The sequence below is a fragment of the Odocoileus virginianus genome, unplaced genomic scaffold (genome assembly GCF_023699985.2).
Source record: "Odocoileus virginianus isolate 20LAN1187 ecotype Illinois unplaced genomic scaffold, Ovbor_1.2 Unplaced_Contig_41, whole genome shotgun sequence".
In the NCBI taxonomy this organism is placed as follows: domain Eukaryota; kingdom Metazoa; phylum Chordata; class Mammalia; order Artiodactyla; family Cervidae; genus Odocoileus; species Odocoileus virginianus.
In genome coordinates, this window is record NW_027224358.1 from 77,143 (window position 1) to 84,260 (window position 7,118).

Consider the following 7,118-nt stretch of genomic DNA (forward strand, 5'->3'; position numbering starts at 1 on the left):
AGGAGAGTGAAAAAGTTGGCTTAAAGCTCAACATTCAGAAAACTAAGATCATGGCATCAGTCCCATCACTTCATGGCAAGTAGATGGGGAAACAATGGAAACAATGACAGACTTTATTTTCTTGGGCTCCAAAATCACTGCAGATGGTGACTGCAGCCATGAAATTAAAAGATGCTTGCTCCTTGGAAGAAAAGCTATGACAAACCTAGACAGCATATTGAAAAACAGAACGTTACTTTACCGACAAAGGTTCATATAGTCAAAGCTATGGCTTTTCCTGTAGTCATGTATGGATGTGAGAGTCAGACCATAAAGAAAGCTAAGTACGGAAAAACTGATGCTTTTGAACTGTGGTGTTGGAGAAGACTCTTGAGAGTCCCTTGGACAGCAAGGAGATCCAACCAGTCCATCCTAAAGGAAATCAGTCCTGAATATTCATTGGAAGGACTGATGCTGAAGCTCCAATATTTTGGCCACCTGCCTAATTGAAAAAGACCCTGATGCTGGGAAAGACTGAAGGCAGGAGGAGAAGGGGACACAGAGGATGAGATGGTTGGATGGCATCACCGACTTGATGGACATGAGTTTGAGCAAGCTCTGGGAATTGGTGATGGACAGGGAAGCCTGGTGTGCTGCAGTCCATGGGGTCACAAAGAGTCAGACACGACTGAGTGGCTGAACTGACTGAACTGAACTACCTTATATCCCTTTTAATCCTATTGTTCTACCTGCTTTATCTCTTGTATACACCTAATAGAATTTTTTTCATCACCTTTTACTGTGAAAGCTATTTTTTGCTTTTAAATGCCTTCATCTCTTTCTCTGAATATCAAGCTTAAGTTTCACTTCAAACATCAAATAGTCTTTAATATTGCCTTCATAGATTTCCATATCCTGTCTGTATTTCCATGATATTTAACATGTCTTTCATATGGTAGTTGGTATTTATTTATATTATAGCCAAATTTACATATGATTTCTCTCCTTTTAAGATAGTCAGTGTTGGAAACTCACATTGTGATGGTGGAATAGAAGGATATGGAGGGCACCTCCCCTGAGAAACAAATCAAAAGGTGGGATAATTCTCAATGAAAATGAACTGGAGACTGACAGAAAGACTCCTGTAGAACACACAGAGTCAGGTAGAAAGGAAAGAGAAGTGATTAGGTCGGGACCTGTGCCCCGGGAGGGGACTTGGAAGAAATTGAGATTGATTACGCAGAGGCCCTCATGAGCGTTTCAAGCCATACTGGGCCTGCCAGCCCTGGGGTCCAACACGGGAAGGCAAGTATCCTTGGTTGGTTGGGTGAGCAGGATGTCTGTGGGAGGCCTGGCCTCCACCTGTGAGGAGCACAGGCTTGCTTGCCTGCAGCTGAGGCAGGGGGAGAGGGCAAGTTGAAACCACACGGCTGGCTGACTGGTTTCCTGCGACTGCCCAGCCCATGGCCCAGCCTGAACGGGGCGGACGCTCCAGCCCCACTTGCCCCACATCGCACTCCACACGGCTGAGGACAGAACCACGCTGTGTTCACCCCAGCTGGCTCACAGCTGAGGGGGAGTCTGAGCAGGGTAGGGACAGCCACTGTGGGTGCTCACACAGGCATCGGGGCAGTCTGGGTCTCTGGTGGTGACCAGACTACCACATCTTGCACCCAGCCCTGACCAAATACCCAAATACCCTAAGTCAGATACAGCTTAGCAGCTAAACCGCCTCTACCACCACTCCCATTGGAGGGAGGCAGAGAAAGAAGGGAAAGAAAAGAGGGTTGTAAATGTATTTAATGAAATTATTGCTGATGGTTAATGCTTTGGGTTCGGTATGTGTTTTTAATATCTTTTTTAATCTACATTTACTTATTTAATAAAACTTTATTAATACTAATCCTGTGTTTGGTAGCAAAGCATACATGGTCCTTGCTATCATAAAACATACAGATAAACAAACAAAACACAGACAATAAATTAGCCAAGAAATAATCACAAGATGTAAAATTTTATGAAAGAAACAGTTTAAAAATTAGCAGAAAAGGCTAACCTAGAATGATGAAAAAAGGCCTTCCCAGGTAAACATTCAACCAAGAGCTGTGAATGAGCAGAGACCCAGTATAATCACAACCTAGGGAAGAACACTCCAGAAGGAAGAAACAGCATGAGCAGAAACCCTTAGATGAGAAAGAGAAAAGTTTCGAATGGTCTAGAAACTGAATTAGACAGTTTTATTCACGCAAATAAAATACAGTGAGTGAGGAGGAATTGCACCAGGTGTCCAGATATGGTTGTAGAGAGATAGGGGCTAAATGTGAGAGATGTTTTTTTTTTTTTTTTAAGTAAAAAATGCTTACAAGCTCTTATGTGGAAAACAAATTGAAGATTCCAGAGCAACAAAGAATCTGGAAAACTTGCCCGGAGGCTGGTGCCCCAACAAAGTGGTGAAGAGAGACAATGACAGAAAGGTAAAGTGTAAGCTTTGAGATGATTTACAAAGGTAAAGTAATAGACCATAAGGATGAATTTGAAATATGATGAGAAAAAAATAAGAGTCAGGTGTGACCTCTAAGCAACTGGATGAGTAAGGATTAAATTCCTGTCTTCTAGAGGAAAAGTGGATTTGAAGAATTAATAATTTCCTCCCCACTTCTTCAAAATCACTAGGAGATTCTATGAGGATTATAGTGTGGAGATGACTCTGCCAACTCTCCTGCTACCTGAGTACAGCTGCTAACTGGAACCCTCAGAAGGGCAATGGCTGGAGCTGGTTTGGGCCCTTCCCCTCCAGGTGGGCAAGAACTTTAGAAGCTCTTGGAGGGGATAAAAATTCTGTGGAAAAGTTATGAACTCACTCCAAAGCAAGGAGAAGATTGCTTCTGAGAGAATGCTAGACATAGAAGCAGGGTGTCTGCTGTAGCAATGAATACTGCAACACACATGCCATTTTGAGTTAATGGTGTGTCCTATTGTTACCAGGCCAAACTTTGGTCCACTTGCCCACGTGCTGGAAAGCCAATCTACTGACCGAGGTTGCGGTGAATGAAAGTGCAACTAATTAGGTGCAGGTGCTAAGCAAGGAGTCTGGGGCAGTGTTAGTGTTTATAAAGCTAAATTCCCTGAAGGTTTTCAGGGAAAGGTTTTTAAGGACAGTGAGGGAAGATGACTGTGGAGTATGTGATCAGCTCATGGACATTTTTCTAATTGTCTGTTGGTTAGGTAACTGGGAGTCACCATCATCAACCCTTCTGGTTCAAACCAGTCTGGAGTCTGTCCGTGTGCTTGTGGTCAGCATATAGTTAACTTACATCTGGTGGGAGTTTCAGTATCTACAAAACAGCTCAAAGGACACGGCCCAGAATATTATCTACAGCCCTTGAGGGAGAACTAAAGACTTTGTTTAATGGTTAAACCATTATAATTTTATTTTGCTTTACTGTTTTCCTTTCTTTCTACCTTGTCTCACTTCTCTGATTAAATTCACTGTTTGGAACTCAGGGAAGGCCCAGAAGGCTAAAGTTTTTCTTCAGATAAGAGGCAGGCAACGGACATAGTTTGGGAGTCCTGTCCCAGGAAACCCTCATAGAGTCCTGTTTGGTTACAATATGTTAAATAATGTTTCCTAACATAGAAAAGACACATCAGGGAAATACTGATAAACCAAGAATATCTAGACTTTCAAGTATAAAACCATCTCATCTAAAATCTAGCATATTTAGAATAAAAAATTATAATATAATTATATCTCAGAAAAATCTTGACAATTGCACGGTCAGGATCCTCTTGTTACAGACACTGAAGCACAGAGAGAATAAAGTCACATGACTGTGAGACGTGGGACTGAGTTCTGAACTCAGTCAAAACAAATCTGGTTATGAATTGTTTACAATGATAAAGATGGCCTTAGTGAGCAAATCATTCACTCTTCAGTCAGTCATCTATTAGTATGGTGCATGAATTGGGTAATTCCTATAGTCTTTTCCAACTCCAGTGTTCCATGAGAAGCACATACTAATGTCCTTAAATAAATGAACATTACGGATTTGACATAAGGATCATGATCTATTTAGGCTAGATTTTATAAAATTATAAATTTCTTAAATCAGGCCTTTTGCCTTTTCAATTAAGAAAAAATTTTTACTCACATTCTATAGCACTCAAAATGATTCAATCAACATAGTGAAAGTGAAGTTGCTCAGTCGTGTCCGACTCTTTGCAACACCGTGGACTGTAGCCCACCAGGCTCCTCCGTCCATGGGATTTTCCAGGCAAGAATACTGGAGTGGGCTGCCATTTCCTTCTCCAGGGGATCTTCCCAACCCAGGGATCGAACCCAGGTCTCCTGCAATTGCAGGCAGACCCTTTAACCTCTGAGCCACTGCTGCTACATGCTTATTTTTTTTTAGCACTATCAGGAATCCAATGTTGACTCATTTCCAATATAAACTTCATAAACAAGTGAATTAAATATATGTCAGAAATATTTTTTCATTAATTCAGGCCATTTTTTTTTTTTTACCATTTAGGTACCTAAACATCCACATTGGGTTGATCTTTTGCTTTGCCTGATATTATTCATTCAAAACATGTGTACTGATTCATTTAAAGACTGTCTATGTTGATTGAGGGCTGGAGTGGGTAGCCTTTCCCTTCTCCAGGGGATCTTCCCAACCCAGGATCGAACCCAGGTCTCCCACATTGCAGGTGGATTCTTTACCAGCTAAGCCACAAACTCCAATACTTTGGCCACCTCATGCAAAGAGTTGACTCATTGGAAAAGACCCTGATGCTGGGGAAAGATTGAGGGCAGGAGGAGAAGGGGACAACAGAGGATGAGATGGCTGGATGGCATCACCGACTTGATGGGCATGAGTTTGAGTAAACTCCGGGAGTTGGTGATGGACAGGGAGGCCTGGCGTGCTGTGATTCATGGGGTCACAAAGAGTCAGACACAACTGAGCAACTGAACTGAACTGAAGGTATTTTTAGCACTAGCTAAGTTATATCCTTATTTGTCCAACAGTCAGATTTTCTCCTATTTTTATAGGTAAAGTTACTGCAAAGTATTTAGAAATTCAATTAAAACATTTTTTAAATGGTAGAACTAGTCCTAAAGTCAGAACAGGTGTTCCAAATTCTACATAATCTCAATTTACAATTCTTTTTTCCTGCAGGTGCTCTGTGATCTTATCTGCTTCAGGATTGCTTGGAGCACTCTCCTCTGTAACCCCTGATTTTGTGAAAATTCATCTTATTGTTATCATTGGGAAAAGGGGTGCCTCAGTTCCTGTCAACACAAAGAGGGTTACTAACCCTCCACAGCCTAGAGTGAAGGATAACATTGCAGGAAGGGCCCACGGCAGCCCTAAACCCAACTCAAGCTCAACCCAACTCAGACTCTGCTGAGCCTCCATGTCTCCATCTTTAAAGTGTAAATTGTAAGTACAAGATCTTCCAAGATACTTTCTCTGTTTAATTCAATAATTCTGTGAGTCTTCAATTCAGGTGATGCATGCAAATTCAGTTCCACAGCCAGCATTCCATAGTGCAGGATATTATCAGCAGGAATGCGGTTTCATTTCTTTGAAAGGATACAGCTGATACTTTTGGGCATCCATGGTAACTTGGATGATGCATCAGAGAATCTTCTGGGCTATAACAGTCTGGCTTGGCCATGGCTTTTGTACCTTTGTACCCCTCAGGCTTTGAGCTATGCCGAGACAGGAGAAATAAATTAAAATTCTGCTGCTGATTGCTGAAAATCTAGGATAATTGCTGACGTGTGGTGCAATAGAAACATGAGGTTTGGAGACAGACTTTGGTTTGGATGCCAGCCCAACTTTCACCAGCTGCATCTATAAATAGAGAGCTGGATCGAGACTGAAGAAAGACCAGGGTAGGCCAACTCTGGACAAGTACAAAGGTGGCTTTATCCTCTGCTCTATGTCAAACTGCCTCTGGACAGAGTTGCTCCTGGACCCAGCAGAGAGATTTCTGGCCAGAAGGAGTCAAAGACCCGAGAGTAGATTCCGCCCTTTAAAAGACAAAGTCAAGGGAGGGTAGGAGGATCTCCTACAGGGAGGGCACAAACCAGGAGCGCGAATGAGAAACAGACCTATAGATTGGGAAAAGGCTGTAACCATCACCTGTCCTGACGGCCTGGTCCGTGGGGGCTGGCGCTCTGCTTCAGTATCCCAGTCGTAGGCGATTCACCGCCTCCCAGTGTACATGGTTTAATTTTCTGCCTGCCTAATTTAATCCTTCCTAATTGAGGACTGTCTTTAATTTTGTTCTATTTTCTTGCAGTCGTTTGAATGGGAAGTATAAAGGAGAATGGAAGGAAAAACAACAGCAGTTCTTATTAAATCTTGGCCTAGTAGTTTGACAGCCTTACAGTTTCACTGGTTTTATTTGCAGGAATAATTGCACCTCATAATCCATAAATTGCTATGGATATACGATTCTTGGAGAACATTTCCTTTGGATTGTTTTTTGAATTGTATCACTTTAGAGAAAATTATTTTGTATTTCTCAAAATTTCATACTATTGTGACCGAAGTTTGAAAAAGTTCCAGGACAAGTGATTTCTTTTTTTGTATCTATTTCAAATACATGGTTTGATGTTTTCCCCAAGCTCTTGCTTGAAGTGTGAAATTGTTCTCACAGCTCTTATAATGTTCCTTAAATTTCTCATTAACAAAAAGTAGAAAGCATACTGTATAGAAAAAATTAACTTGAATAAATATGGTCAGTCTTAGATGAAACCAGACCTCTCAATGTTTTATCATATTCCAGATGATTAATGGGGAAGATTTTCTTCTTTCCTCAAACTGTAGTATTATTTTTTAAAAAATTAGAGTGTGCTTTGAATGATTCTTTGTTTCTTTAAATAAGCTGAAATTGTATTTGAGGACAATCAGAACTACTAAAAGTGAAGCATCGAATTTCAGAAGAATAATTTGTGTTTTCTGTCATCCAGTGCCACTGCATTTGTATATCTAACGTGCAGTCAGCAGGGATGTGCATTCACCAACCAGCTCTTCAATCTTTGTCCTCTAGAAAGAAGCATCACTAATTTCTTTCTACATGCCATTACAAAAGATGGTTACAACCAGGTTGAAGAGTCTAACTCT